Source organism: Vanellus vanellus (assembly GCF_965231255.1).
Source record: "Vanellus vanellus genome assembly, contig: HAP1_SCAFFOLD_45, whole genome shotgun sequence".
Lineage (NCBI taxonomy): Eukaryota > Metazoa > Chordata > Aves > Charadriiformes > Charadriidae > Vanellus > Vanellus vanellus.
This window is the reverse complement of record NW_028128545.1, coordinates 933,301-948,558: the sequence shown is the minus strand read 5'-3', so window position 1 is coordinate 948,558 and position 15,258 is coordinate 933,301.

Genomic DNA, 15,258 nt, shown 5'->3' with positions numbered 1-15,258 from the left:
TTCTATGACTTGTTTGCCCAAGACCCTTCCTTTGAGTCATTCTGTGGAGCTGCAGGGGAGTGCCTGTGTGCAGAGCTGGAGGGGAAAGAGTCCCAGCACAGCAGCACTGCCAGGGAACACCAGTCTCGCCAGAGCTGCTCTCTTGCCACTTCCACGCTCTCCTCCGGAGCCCTTGCCTTGCTGTAAGGCTGAGTGCTCGGGCAGCTCCTATTCCTCCTGTGTGGCAGCCCTGTGAGCACAGGAGGGACAGGCACTGAGCACTGCTCTGACAGAGCTGGCCTACCTAACAACACCTCCAGCGTACCAGGGGGTCTCCTCAGGGCAGGGCTTGAAGGCTTAGGTCTTCTTCCAAAGTTGTCCTCAAGAATATTCCCAAGAACGTTGTGCCGTTGAAAAGAAAACACCAGTGTACAGCATAACTATGTGGGTTTTCAGGGTGGAGGCAAGAAGCAGTGTGCTCCCACAGCCAGGACTCCTGGGAAAGACATGAAGGACTGGCAGAAGAGGGTCTTCACTGAGGCTGTCTGTGCTGGACACGCCAGCGAATATCCCCCCGGACAGTCGTCACACAGACAACTACCACCTTTTTAACAGCCCCCACCATTCCAGTGAGATCTTCTTCACCTGCCTTTTCTGGTTCCTTGCAAATTCCCCTGTGTGCCACCTCAACCCTCCCCTGTCCTTATCCCAGAATCGCAGAATCATGGAATGTTCAGAGTTGGAAGGGACCTCTAGAGATCATCTAGTCCAACTGCCTTGCTAGAGCAGGATTGCCTAGAGCACATTACTCAGGACTGCATCCAGGCGGGTCTTCAAAATGTCCAGACAAGGGGACTCCACAACCTCCCTGGGCATCCTGGGCCAGTGCGCTGTCACCCTTCTTCACAGTTAAAGAAGTTTTTTCTTGTATTTCAATGGACTTTCCTATGTTCCAACTTGTGCCTATTGCCCCTTATCCTGTCACTGGGAACCATTGAAAAGTGTCTGTCTCCATACCTCCTTCAACCCACCCTTTAGATACTTGTACGCCATAATGTCTCCCCTCAGCCTTCTCGTCTCCAGGCTAAAGAGTCCCAGCTCTCTCAGCCTTTCCTCATAAGGGAGATGCTCCAAGCCCTTAATCATATTAGTTGCCATTCGCTGGACTTGTTCCAGCAGTTCCCTGTCCCTCTTGAACTGGGGAGCTCAGAACTGGACACAGTATTCCAGTTGTGGCCTCACCAGGGCAGAGTAGAGGGGGAGAATGCCCTCCCTCGACCTACTGGCCACACTCTTCCCTATGCAGCCCAGGATTCCATTGGCATTTTTGGTAATAAGGGCACATTGCTGGGCCATGGATAATTTACTATCAGGACCCCCAGATCCTTCTCCTCAGAACTCCTTCCCAGCAGGTTCACCCCTAACCTATACTGGTGCCTAGCATTCTTCCTCCCCAGGTGCAGAACCCCACACTTGCTCTTGTAGAACCTCACTAGGTTCTTCTCTGCCCACCTCTCCAGACTGTCCAGGTCACGCTGGATGGCAGCAAGGCCCTCTGGGGTCTCAGCCATCCCACCGTTTGGTGTATCAAACTTGCTGAGGATACACTCTGTCCCCTCATCCAGGTCATTAATGAATATATTGAACAAAATTGGACCGAGTATTGACCCCTGGGGGACACCACTGGTTACAGGCCTCCAACTTGACACTGCTCCATTAACCACAACCCTCTGAGTTCTGTCACACACTCAGCTCTCAGTCTACCTCACTGTCTCCTCATCTAGCCCACTCTTACTTAGATTCCTCATGAATGTGGTCTCCTGCAGTCTCCTTATAGCCAGTTGTTGACAGCTGGGCTGATGTCCTGCTTTGAAGTAAAACATTACCAATTTTTTTCAGAATTTTACCTTTCAGCTAAGCCTCTTCTAACTAACTGCACTCTCTGAAATTAAAGGGGTATTCTTCAGACAGTGTCTGCTTCTAGCCAATAAAGTCTGATGTTTGTAGTTGATGCCACAGAATGATGCGCAGAGAGGCTCTTGCTTATACTTATTGCTATAACACCCAAGGGCAGTGACCTTTGTCATGTGCCCCATTGGAGGATGGGAAGAGGAACAGCGTAGACGGGTCCCACCTGTGGGGAGGAGCGGACAGTGCCTCATGCTTAGTATAAAAGCAGAGGGATCAAAGGGTCAGCCCTCTTTCTTCAGAGGACGGTGTCCGAGGAGGAGTCTATCTGTTCGTTTGCCTTTGACCCTGATCGGTGTGTTCCTGAATCCAGATCTGGAATCCCGTTCCCATCCATCACTGAAACCAGGCTGGGATGTCCCCAGTGTCTCCCAGTGACATGATCGTTACCCTGGGAGCTCGATGCTGGATTTTTATATATGGTTTATCTTTCATTTTCTATTGATAATATTATCATTTATTTCTATTTTAATACTTCATTACAGTAGTTTCAGTTTTCCTTAAAACCCATAAATCTCTCCTTCTATTTCTCTCTTCTCTTCTGGGAAGAGAAAGAGTTTAAAGGCAGTATCTGTCATTTGTTTAGTGTCCAGCCCAGCCTAAACCACACCACCTGCTTTCCTCCATCAGGCAAGAGTGGTCCACAGCACCGAGTGGGACTCACTCTGTGCCAAGACTTGGAGGTGGCATAAACAGTCCAGGGAAGGGAGCTATGCTGGGGGGGTCCTGGGGACTGGGCCAGACACAAAAATTAGCTTTCGTAATGCTGTAGGTCCCCAGTATGATAAAAATGATAAGAACATTTTAATAAGATAAGGCAACCAAGAAACAGAATGAAAGATGCAGAGTGAAGGAAATGGGCACCTGAATCTATAAGCATCAAAAATTGTAGGTGGTGTTCTCTTCCTTACGTGGTTCTGTCCTGTTTTCAGATACTGATCTCTGGGGAGTTTTGTGTGCTGCCTCTGTTTGCAAAGACAAGTGATGATAAAATTGGGGTGGGATGCAATTACAGGGACACGGAACGGTGGTGCCACTGTAGGTGCCTGGGACCCTCTGCCCAGGCTCCAGCTGCAGCTTTCCAGGGGCTCTGGTCTCCAGCAGCTCCTCTGGGACAGTGGCCAGGCCCAGGCATTGGCTTCAGAGACACGGGGTCCTCTGGAGGTACCACTGGGTACTGATGGTCAGACAGCGGAGTGCTGCCTGAAAGCCTGAGACATTTTGACAAGTGTATGAGCACCACCTCATCACCTGAAACACATGAATACTTTTAATAAAGATTTGATGTTCTCCCATGAGATCAAAATGAGGAGTTTTCAGGATGTTCATTGATAGCAAGAGGAGAACTATGGACCTTCCCCTCTATTTGCATTGTCAGGGCTCTCTCTCTCAGGCTCTGCATTTAATCTCCCTCATCTTCCATGTATTTCCACCTCTCCTAACTAACCTAACCATGTCTGAAGGCACCTTTCCAGCAGTGCACGTGCACAGAAGCACTTGCGATTACGCTTTACATTTCCCTTCCCCTCCTTTTTCATCATTCAGAAACCTCTCCACAATCCCATTGCTGCTGTGAGCTTCGGGCAGTTAAAACTCGCCTGTCTTTGAGTAATCTGTGGAATTCTGTCTTCAGGCAGCTCTTTATTTGTGCTTATTCTCATAAGCACAGGTTAAACAATGTTTCAGGTTCAACAGGGTTTCAGGTTCAACAAGGCCAAGTGCCGGGTCCTGCACTTGGGGCACAACAACCCCATGGATGCTACAGGCTTGGGGCAGAGGGGCTGGAAAGCTGCCCGAGGGAGAAGGACCTGGGGGTGTCGGTGGACAGCCGGCTGAATATGACCCAGCAGTGTGCCCAGGTGGCCAAGAAGGCCCACAGCATCCTGGCTTGTATCAGAAATAGTGTGGCCAGCAGGACTTGGGCAGTGATCGTCCCACTGTACTCGGCAATGGTGAGACCCCACCTCGAGTACTGTGTTCAGTTTTTGGGCCCTCAGTACAAGAAAGACATTGAGGTGTTGGAGCGTGTCCAGAGAAGGGCAACAAAGCTGGTGAAGAGTCTGGAGGACAAGTCTTATGAGGAGTGGCTGAGGGAGCTGGGGTTGTTCAGCCTGGAGAAGAGGAGGCTGAGGGGAGACCTTATCACTCTCTACATCTCCCTGAAAGGAGGTTGTAGAGAGGTGGGGGCTGACCTCTTTTCCCTAGTGACAAGTGATAGGACGAGAGGAAATGGGTTCATGTTATGCCAGGTGAGATTTAGATTGGATATTAGGAATTTTTTTTTTCACTGAAAGGCTTAACAAGCATCGGAAGAGGCTTTCCAGGGAGGTGGTGGATTCGCCATCCCTGGAGGTGTTTAAAAAAAGGGTAGATGTGGTACTTGGGGATGTGGTTTAGAAGTGGTTTTGTCAGGTTGGGTTAATGGGTGGACTTGATGATCTTAAAGGCCCCTTCCAACCTCAACAATTCCATGATTCTATGATTCCGTTCTATGAAATCCATGCTGATGGTTCTTGGACAAGTTCTTCTGTTGTTGGTGCCCAGAAGTGTCACCAGGGAGGACTCTGACTGATGGACCAATACTCCTCACCAAAGTGAGCTTGTACAGCCAGTGGCTCCCTGGGTTGCACGTTTGGACTCTTTCAAAGACGGGCGCTACACTTGCTTGTCCTCTCTCACCGGAGACCTCTGCCAATCCCATGACCTGTCAAAAGGGATATTCCAAAGAAATATTGATCTTCCCCTGTAACCTCATTACCACTCCTCTCCCGTTACACATGGTGTGTACTTTCTCTAATCTTTCAGGTGCTTATACTTCTCCTGAGACAATGTTCTTTTCTAAAGTCATCTTTGTAGATGCAGACTCTCTGGGCAAAGGCCCTCTCCATTCTTCGCCACTTTTCTCCTCCGCTTACTCTTTCTTCACTCAGATACCTCTCACCTGCGTTGCTGCTTTGACTTTCAGGGAGTTAAAACCTTGCCTGTCTTTCAACAGTCTAATTGTCTCCTCGGCCAACTCTTTAATTGTGTTTATATCTGTCTTTTCTATCTACCTTCCTAATCTATTTCTCCTAAGAACTCCCTTGTAGAAAGGCAGCCTCATGAGAGGGAGCTTGTCCTGAGCATGTGATTGCGGAGTGTGTGTTATTGTGTAGGAAAACCGATTCTGCTTTACTTTTCTTTTCTTACAACCAGGAAAAGTTCTCCTGTGCCTGGGTGCAGCCAGGGCTCTGAGGAGAACGGGTGGGAGATGGGGCAATGGGGCTGTGACATCCAGCTGCAGACTTCAGTGGAGAAGTCTGATGCAAGGACCAGTGGTGTCAGTCCCAGGTGGCCAATGTCAGAAATGGGGAGGGTGGGGAGGTGAGGAGCAAAGCTGTCCTACAGTGTCAGACCTCCAGGGACTGCTTTTCCTCCCTGTCCAGACCTCCTGAACGGACACCCTCTATCCAGAACAATCAGAGAATGCTTCTATCACAATCATAAGCGATAATCATGAGTAACACATTATGTTCTTTAAATAAAAAAGACATTTTTATTAGGTGCACTTTGAAATCTCCTCCTTAACTACACTCTGAAACCTCTCTAATTGGCTGTACAAGTCTTGAAGATTTGAAGAAAATGATAAGAAAGATAAAGACCTTGTTAGGGCTTTCTGTACTTTAACTAGCCCCATGGTGTATTTGGTGCTGAGTCCATGATCCTCAGACACTGAGAGAAGACTGAACAAAGTGCTCAAGAAGTCCAAGTCAGAAGCAAAGTACCTGGAAGCCTTGATTGGCCCCACTGAGGGTCGTTACTGCCAAAGCCTCCCCAGGGACTCGTTAGAGGAGATAACTGGAGGCTGTGGTTGCAGGTAGGCAGAGGCACTGTGCAGGTGGCTGTAATGCTGAGGAACCCCTTGGCTAGTTTGATGCAGCAGAAAGGCCAAACCCTGACCCCCAGGCCCTGGGAAGGCAGGTCCTGCCCCTCACTGGTGGCTCAGGGCTCTTCCTGGGGGTGGTGGGGTGTGAGGGGGAGCGAGGCCGAGTGTAGGAAAATTCTGTGACACCTCCTGGCCTCCCAAAAAGGGGCAAAGACAAAACAAAGTCCGGAGTCCCAAAGGAATCATAGAATCATTTAGAATTGCAGAAGACCTGTAAGTTCATAGAGGCCAACTGCAAACCTAACACTGCCAAGTCCACCACTAAACCATGTCCCTCTGTGCCACATCTACACGTCCCTTAAATACCTCCAGGGATGGTGACTCAACCACTTCCCTGGGCCGCCTGTTCAGTGCTTGAAAGCCCTTTAGCTGAAGAAATTGTTCCTAATACGCAGTGTAAATCTCCCCTGGAGAAACTGGAGGCCATTTCCTCAAGTCCTATCTCTCATAACTTGGGAGAAGAGACCAACCCCCACCTCGCTACAACGTCCTTTCAGGGAACTGTAGAGAGAGAGAAAGTCTCCCCTCAGCCTCCTCTTCTCCAGGCTGAACAACCCCACCTCCCTCAGCCGCTCCTCATAAGACTTGTCCTCCAGAGCCCTCACCAGCTTCATTGACTTTCTCTGGACATGCTCCAACACCTCAGTGTCTTTCTTGTACTGAGGGGCCCAAAACTGAACACAGTACTCGAGGTGGGGCCTCACCAGTACCGAGTACAGGGGGATGATCACTTCCCTAGTCCTGCTGGCCACACTATTACTGGTACAAGCCTGGATGCTGTGGGCCTCCATGGCCACCTGGGCACACTGCCAGCTCATATTCAGCCGCCAACACCCCCAGGTCCTTTTCTGCTGGGCATCTTTCCAGCCACTCTGCCCCAAGCATGTAGCGCTGTGTGAGGTTGTTGTGACACAAGAGCAGGACTGGCACTTGGCCTTGTTGAACCCCACACCATTGGCCTTGGACCATCAGTTCAGTTGGTCCAGATCCCTCTGTAGAGCCTTTCTAACCTCAAGGAGATCAACACACCCGCCTAGCTTAGTGTCATCTGGGAACTTACTGAGGGGGCACTCCACCCCCTTGTCTAGATCGTTGATAAAGGTATTAAAGAGAACCGGCCCCAGTACTGAGCCCCAGGGACATCGCTTGTGACCGGCCGCCAAATGGATTGAACTCCATTCACCACCACTCTTTGGTCCTGGCCGTCCAGCCAGTCTTTTACCCAGTGAAGTATATACATGTCCAAGCCATGATCAGCCAGTTTCTCCAGGAGAATGCTGTGGGAAAAAGTGTCAAAGGCTTTAATGAAGCCCAGGTAAACAACACCCACAGCTTTTCCCTCATCCACTGAGTGGGTCACCTTGTCATAGAAGGAGGTCTGGTTTCTCAAGCAGGACCTGCCTTTCATAAGCCCATGCTGGCTGGGTCTGATCGCCTGGTTGTCCTGTACGTGCTGCATGATGGAACTCAGGATCATCTCCTCTATAACCTTCCCCAGCACCGAGGTCAGACTGACAGGCCTGTAATTCCCCAGGTCCTCCTTCTGGTTCTACTTGTAGATGGGTGCCATGTTTGTTATCTTCCAGTCAACTGGGACCACCCCAGTTAGTCAGGAATGCTGATCAATAATGGAAAGTGGCTTGGTGAGCACTCCCGCCAGCTCCCTTAGTACCCTTGGGTGGATCTCATGCGGCCCCATAGTCTTGTGTATTTCTAAGTGATGTAGCAGGTCCCTTGCCAATTCCCCTTGGATTGTGGGGGCTTCATTCTGCTCCCCACCCCTGTCTTCCAGCTCAGGGGGCTGGGTACCCAGAGAGCAACTGGTCTTACTCGTAAAGACTGAGGCAAAGAGGGCATTAAATACGTCAGCCTTTTCCTCATCCCTGGTCACTGTGTTTCCCTCCACATCCAATAAAGGACGGAGATTCTTCTTCACCCTCCTTTTGTTGATGATGTATTTACAGAAACATTTCTCACTGACGTCTATGGCATGGCCAGATTAATTTCTAGTTGGGCTTTAATCCTTCTAATTTTCTCCCTGCATAACCTCCTGACATCCTTGCAGTCCAACTGAGTTTTCTGCCACTTCTTCCAACTGTCATAAACTCCTTTTTTCCCCTCAGTTCCAGCCAAAGCTCTCTGTTCAGCCAGGTCTTCTTCCCTGACGGCTCATCTTTCGGCACATGGGGACAGCCTGCTCCCGTGCCTTTAAAAGTTCCTTTTTGAGGGATGTCCAGCCTTCCTGGGCTCCTTTGCCCTTCAGGACTGCCTCCCAAGGGACTCTGTTAACCAGACCCCTAAACAGGCCAATGCCCGCCCTCCGGAAGTCCCAGCTGGCAGTTCTGCTGGCCCCCCTCCTGACTTCTCCAAGGATTGAAAATTCTGTCATTTCATGATCACTATGCCCCAGACGGCCTCCAGTCCTCACATCCCCCACAAGCCCTTCTCTGTAGGCAAACAACAGGTCCAGTGGGGTGCTGCCCTTGTCTGCTCCCTCCACAGCTGCGTCAGGAAGTTATCCTCAACGCACTCCAGGAACCTCCTGGGCTGTTTCCTCTCCACTGTATTGCATTTCCAGCAGACATCCGGTAAGTTGAAGTCCCCCACGAGGACAAGGGCTGGCTATCGTGACACTTCTCCCAGCTGCTTATAGAATATTTCATCTGTCTCTTCATCCTGGTTGGGTGGTCTATAGCAGACTCCCACCATGATATCTGCCTTGTTTGCCTTTAATTAACACCTCCCAGTACAGACTGCGTCCTGTCCCAGTACAAAGTGGATTATTTTAACGTGTCCCAGTATAGACTGGGCCTTAGCCCAGTATTAGTGGGACCCCCTGATCCCCACGGAATGCAGACTGGGCACCATCCAAGTACAAACTGGATCTCTTGGCAACCTCCCAGCACAGACTGGGCCTTTTCAAGTCCAAGATACTGGGCCCCGTCCCTGTACAAACTGGATCCCCAGTCCACTCCCAGTACAGACTGAGCCTTGTCCCAGTATAAACTGCATCCCTTTAACCCTTCCTATGACAGACTGGGCCCTGTCTCACTAGAAAGTGGATCTCCTCAACCCCTTCCAGTAGAGACTGGGCCCTGACCCAGTACGAAGAGGATCCCCTCAACCTCTGCCAGTAGAGATGGGGCCCTCTCCTAGTACAAACTGGATAACTAGATCCTCTCTTAGTAATAATTAGTTCCTGTCCCAGTACAAACTCAACCGCCTTATTCCCTCCACTCAGAAACTGGATCAGGTGCCAGTACAAACTGGATCCCATGGCCCCCTCCCTGTAACCACTGGGCCCCATTCCATTATAAACTTTATCTCTTTAAACCCTCCCGCTATACACTGCGCCCTTCCCAGTACACACCAAATCCCTTAACCCCTCCCACTACAGACTGGTCCCCGTGGCAGTACGAACTAGATGCTGTGGCCCCCTCCCAGTACAGACTGGGTCCCCTCCTGGTATAAACTGGATCACCTGCTCCCCTGCCAATACGGTACTGACTGTCAACAAATAGAGATTACTCCATTTAACCCCTCCAAGTACAGACTGGGTTCTGTCCCATTATAAACCGGATCCCTTAAACAGCTGACAGTAAAGACTGGGCTCCGTCCAAATAGAAACTGGATCCCTTTAACCCCTCCCAGTACAGACTGGGCCAATGCCGAGTCCAAAATGGACTCCCTGGCCCCACCCACTACCAACTGGCCACCTCCAATACAATCTGGATCCTCTAACTTATGCCAGAACAGACTGGGCCCTGTCCCAGTCCAAACTGGATCCCCTGATTCCCTCCCAGTACAGAATGGGCCTTGTCCCAGTATAAGCAGAATCCCTTTAATTCCACCCAGTGGAGACAGAGCCTATTCCTAGTCCAAAGTGGATCCCAGCTCAGCTCCCAGTGCAGACTACTCTGTGTACCAGTACAAAATGGATTGCTTTAACACTGCCGTGGACAGACTGGGCCTCATCTCGGTACAGACTGGATCCCACAGTTTCCTCCCAGTACCGACTGGGCCCTCTCCACGTAGAAACGGGATCTTCTGACCAAATCCCAGCAGAGTCTGGGCCTCGTCTCAGTACAAACAGACTGGGCCCTGTCCCAGTACAAACTTTATCCCTTTAGGCCCTCCCAGGATACACTGGGCCACCCTCCCAGTCCAAACTGGATCCCCTGGCCCCTTCCAACTACAGTCTGGGCTCTGTCACAGTACAAACTGGATTGCTTTAATCCCTGCCAGTACAGACTTGGCCCCTCCCACTACAAACGGGTCCTCTTTAACCCCTCCAAGTACAGGCTGAGCATGCTCCCAGTATAAACTGGATCCTCTGATCCCTTCCCAGTATGACTGGGCACTGTACCATTACAAACTGTATTTCATTAAACCCTTCCAGTACAGACTTGTTCCCCTCCCAGTAAAAAATGGCTCTTTTTAGAATTATAGAATGGTTTGGGTTGGAAGGGACCATTAAAGGTCATCTAGTCCAACCCCCCTGCCATGGGCAGAGAAACCTTCAACTGGGTCAGCTGTCTCCAAGCCCCAGCCAACCTGGACTGGAATGTTTCCAGGTATGGGGCATCTACCATCTTTCTGGGCAACCTGGGTCAGTGTCTCACCACCCTCATAGTTAAAAAGGTCTTTATATCTAGTCTAAATTTCCCCCCTTTTAGTTTAAACCCTCACCCTTTGTCCTATCGCAACAGGCCCTGCAAAAAACTCTGTCCCCGGCTCTCCTGTAGGCCCCCTTTAGGTACTGGAAGGCCACAATAAGGTCTCCCCAGAGCCTTCTCTTCTCCAGGCTGAACAACCCCAACTCTCTCAGCCTTTCCTCACAGCAGAGGGGCTCCAGCCCTTGGAGCATCTTTGTGACCTCCTCTGGACGCACTCCAACAGGTCCATGTCTCTCCTGTGCTGAGGGTTCCAGAGCTGGAGCAGCACTCCAGGTGAGGGCTCACCAGAGCAGAGCAGAGGGGCAGAATCCCCTCCCTTGATCTGCTGGTGACACTTCTTTTGATGCAGCCCAGGATACCGTTGGCTTTCTGGGCTGTGAGGGCACATTGCCAACTCATGTCCAGCTTTTCATGCCCCAGTACAACCAAGTCCTTCTTGGCAGGGCTGCTCTCCATCCTTTCATCCCCCAGGCTGTATGGATATCAGGGATTGCCCCGACCCAGGTGCAGGACCCTTCGCTTGGCCTTGTTGAACCTTATGCTGTTCAGACGGGCCCACTTCTTAAGCCTGTCCAGGTCCCTCTGGATGACATCCTGTCCCTTGGGACCGTCAACCGCACCACTCAGCGTGGTGTCATCAGCATACTTGCTGAGGGTGCATTCGATCCCACTGCCTGTGTCATTGATGAAGATATTGAACAGTACTGGTCCCAGTATGGACCCCTGAGGGACACCACTTGTCACCAGTCTCCATCTGGACATGAGGCCGTTGACCACTACCTTCTGGATGGGACCATCCAATCAGTTCCTCATCCACCGAACAGTCCACCCTTCAAATCCATGTCTCTCCAGTTTCACAGAATCACAGAGAGGTCAGGGTTGGAAGGGACTTCTGGAGATCATCTCGTCCAAACCCCCTCCCAGAGCAGGGTCACCTACAGCAGTTGCAAAGGACGGCGTCCAGGCAGGTTTGGAATGTCTCCAGAGTGGGAGACTCCACAACCTCTCTGGGCAGCCTGTGTCAGTGCTCTGCCACCCCCAAAGGAAAGAAGTTCCTCCTCATGTTAAGATGGAACTTCCTACGTTCAAGTTTGTGCCCGTTCCCTATAGTCCTATCACTGGGCACCACTGAAAAAAGACTGTTCCCATCCCCTGGCACCATCCCTGTAAGTATTTATAAGCATAGATAGGGTCCCCCTTCAGTCTTCTTTTCTCCAGACTGAAAAGCCCCAAGTCCCTCAGCCTTTCCTCATAAGAGAGATGTTCCAATCCCCTCATCATCTTTGTAGCCCTTTGCTGGACCCTCTCCAGCAGATCCCTGTCCTTCTTGTACTGGGGAGCCCAGAACTGGACACAATACTCCAGATGAGGCCTCACCAGGGCAGAGTAGAGGGGAAGGTTGACCTCCCTCGACCTGCTGGCCACACTCTTCTTGAAGCACCCCAGGATGCCATTGGCCTTCTTGGCCACCAAGGCACATTGCTGGCTCATGGGCATCCTGTTGTGCACCAGGACATGCTGCTGCATGTTCCTCCAAGATCTTCCTTTCTTCCAGCTGGACAAGCCCAGCCTTTTCAGCTTCTTCTCACAGCACAAGGGCTCCAACCCTGACCACCTTGGTGGCCCTCCACTGAACAGGCTCCAGTTTAACAGTGTCTCTCAGGCATTGTGGGGGATCAGAACCTAGGGGAGGATTCTGGATCTGTTCTCAGATGTGCTAAGCCCAGGGCGATAATCACTCCCACCGGCTGTGCTCCTGCTCATACTGCCCAGAATGCTTTTGGCCTTTGCTGATGGCTCCATGTTTTGCCTAATGAAACTGAAGGACCACCAGAGCCCTCCTGCAGTGCTGATACCAACCTAGGCAGTCCCTGCCCTCTGTCACTTCAGGCCCTTAGTCAGCCTCAGGGAAAGAACTTTAGATCTGTCCTTGTTGGATAACATGTTGTTACTATTGGCCTGTCCTTCAAGCCTGTCTAGGTCCCTTGGGATGGAAACCTAATATAGTGTCTGCTCTCCTCAATGAGGTGTCATCTACAAATGTTATGAAAAAAGCATTTTCTCAACTCCTTTGGGTAATTAACAGCCCTTGAAACATGGTGGAACCCTACTAGATACATCCCTCTGGGCAGAACACTACTCATTCACCACATTCCTCCAAGCCTGACTATCCTTCTCAGTTATTACCCATCTACTTATCCACCCAATCAGACCATAATGTCCTAACTGGACACAAGAATAATGTGGGGAATGAGGCTGATATAGCATAGTGTTCGGCGCAGAGTCTAGTTGGAGGCCTGTAAGTAGCAGTGTTCCCCAGGGGTCAGTACTGGCCAGTCTTGCTCAACAAGTTAATCAACGTCCTGGATGAGGGGACAGAATGTCCCCTCAGCAAGTTTGCTGACATCTGTTGGAAGGGTAACACAGCAGGGCATAGGCGATGGGGGAGGTTCTTGGATTGTATTGGCAACAACTTCTTTCTCCAAGTGGTAGAGGAGCCAACGAGGACAGGAGCTCTGCTGGAGCTTTTCTTTTCCTTCTCCAGACTAAAAAGCCCCAAGTCCCTCAGCCTTTCCTCATAAAAGAGATGTTTCAATCCTCTAATCATCTTTGTAGCCCTTTGCTGGACACTCTCCAGCAGTTCCCTGTCCTTCTTGAAACGGGGAGCCCAGAACTGGACACAATACTCCAGATGTGGACTTAGCTGGGCATAGGAGAGGGGGAGGATGACCTCCCTCGACCTGCTGGCCACACTTCTTGATGCACCCCAGGATGCCATTGGTCTTCTTGACCACAATGGCACCTTGTTGGCTCATGGTCATCCTCTTGTCAACCAGGACTACCAGGTCCCTTTGCACACAGCTGCTCTCCAGCAGGTCAGCCCCCAAACTGTACTAATGCATGGCATTATTCCTCCCCAGGTGCAGTACCCTACACTTGCCCTTGTTGATCTTCATAATGTCCCTCTTTGCCCATCTCTCCATCCTGTCCAGGTAATGCTGTATGGCAGCACAGTCTTCTGGCATATCAGCCACCCCTCCCAGCTCTGTGTCATCAGCACACTTGCTGATGGTACACTCTATCCCTTCATCCAGGTCATTGGTGAATATATTGAACAGGACTGGACCCAGTGCTGACCCCTGGGGAACACCACTTCTTACAAGCCTCTAACTAGACTCTGTGTCACTAATGACACATCTCAGTGAGGAGGGCAGAGTATCAGGAGACAGAGAGAAATGACCATGCTTCAGTTTCCCAAATCCCATGAGAGTGCCCAAACCATGCTTCCCTTGGCATCTGGTGTCCCATTTCTTGAGATGCAAACCTGGTGGGTCTTCTCTCAATCAGTAATCCTTCAGGGGTTTCCCATTCTGTGATTTCACAAAGAGTGGCAGCATCTATGAAAAAAAAAAAAAGGTAAAAACAAACAAACAAACAAACAAGCAAAAGCAGTAGTCTGCTTCTGTAGTAGCAACTCTTGGAAATGCCATTTCAGTCAGTGTTTGCCATATAACGCATGGTATCCCATCGTGAAGTACACATCCCTGGCAGTTCAGATGAAGGGTGGTCTTGCAGAAGTCACCCTTTGTGTCCCCAGGTGGCGTGCACCCTGCTCATTTGCCTCTCAAGAGAGCGGCAGAGGCTGGATGTCCTTCTCAGGACAGACTCCTTGCCAGAATGACAGCAGGTTCTTACAGCATGTCACTCGGCCTCTGTTTTGCTATATTTGGTGCTTCTCTGTGACTACTCTTTCTGCACAGATGATCATAAAAGGAGCATCATTTCTTAAGAGAAGGTCACAAAGGCCATGTTATGGACAAGCCAGCTCATCATGAGCTCTTGGAGGGACCCAGGAAATTTATCATAAGCACCAGGGAGACCCAGGAAGCTCAAGGCCACTTCTGAAGAGTGAGTGGCCCTGAGCAGCAGTGATTACCTCCATGTAGGTGTGGGTGAGAGGCTTGGGGGATGTCAGGGAGAAACCAGGTGGTGGCTAATGGCTTTAGCAAATCCTTCACAGCATGTCTGAGCCCAGAAATTAAAGGCAATTGATGCCTGTGGGTGGAGGAAAAGAAGGAGGGGATTAAGAAGAAGCTGCACAAGTTAAGGGAAACTCACAGCCATTGGCAAAATCTCAGAAAATCCTGGCTTTGTGTTTGAGGAAATAGTCAGTAAAGTCAGAGAGTCATCAGTAGAACTTGGGCCAGCATGTGGTGGGAGTGGGGTGGAGAAGCAGGGGTGGTGGTTGAAATCTTCAGAGAAAGAGGCACAGGCATAGGGAAGTGTAGGACAGCCTGTGGGGAGGGGTGTGTGTGGAAGGATGGCCCCTTTGTTGGGGCTGTGACCCCCCAACAGAACTGAAATCCTTGTCCTTTCCACTATGGCTGAGGTCTCTTCCACTGAGGCCCCTGAGAGCACTCCAGTTCCTTACAGCCACACTGGTTTTTGTCTCCTCCCCCACCCTCCAGAGAGCCTGAGAGGTGTCCTACCACTGTCCTGCCCTTGGCATCGCACAGCCCCTCATCTCACTGCTCCCAGGCTCAGCCCCGAGCATCCTGTGAGGGAAAGGATCCCCATTTCCAGGGTGTGGGGGTCAGCGCTTGGACATCCTGCTTGATGAGACACATCAAGGGCTTTCACAGTCACCTGAACATTCCATTTCCAACCTGTAAGCAGTGCCTCTGACTTTCTGCTTCAGGGACAGCCAGG